This window comes from Galeopterus variegatus, unplaced genomic scaffold, assembly GCF_000696425.1.
Source record: "Galeopterus variegatus unplaced genomic scaffold, G_variegatus-3.0.2 Scaffold486, whole genome shotgun sequence".
NCBI lineage: Eukaryota > Metazoa > Chordata > Mammalia > Dermoptera > Cynocephalidae > Galeopterus > Galeopterus variegatus.
In genome coordinates, this window is record NW_007726597.1 from 739,283 (window position 1) to 739,959 (window position 677).

A 677-nucleotide genomic window follows, 5' to 3' on the forward strand; every position below is an offset into this window, starting at 1 on the left:
CCATGGCTAGCATCTTGGTCCAGGCCATCATCTCATCCCTGGAACTTGTACCCTCCTAACCATTTCCTGTTTCCCCTTCAGCCCTTTCCCTGCATTTTTTCCCACCATAGCTATTGAAGTGATCTTTTGAAAATGTAAACTAAGGCTGGCTGGTTAGCTCAGTTAGTTAGCACATGGTGTTGTAATACCAAGGTCAAGGGTTCAGAAACCCTTTACTGGCCAATCACCAAAAACAAAACAAAGAAATGTAAATTAGGTTATATCCTTTCCCTGATCAAAGCCCTTCAGTTACTTCTATTTTTTTGGCAAATAAATCTGTCCTCTGCCCCCATGTAATACTTGATTCAGGTAAGAATCACCAATGGCTGCCACAATCATTAGGTGAGAGATGGTTGGGAAACAGAATATTTGCATATGTCAAAGTCTCACTGCTGCGATTACCAGGGGGAAAATGTACTTTTATGAGGAGAGATCAGGTAGTTAGCTCGTTAACCACGTAACCAAACCCAGTATCATAATAGTGGAACCATCTGACAGTATGCACCTCCAGATGTGATGCAATATGAACAGAACACCTAAGTATCACCAGGAAAGTGTTCTTGCCAAAAATGCTTAACTTCAGGGGCCGGCCCGTGGCTCACTCGGTAGAGTGCGGTGCTGATAACACCAAGGCCCCG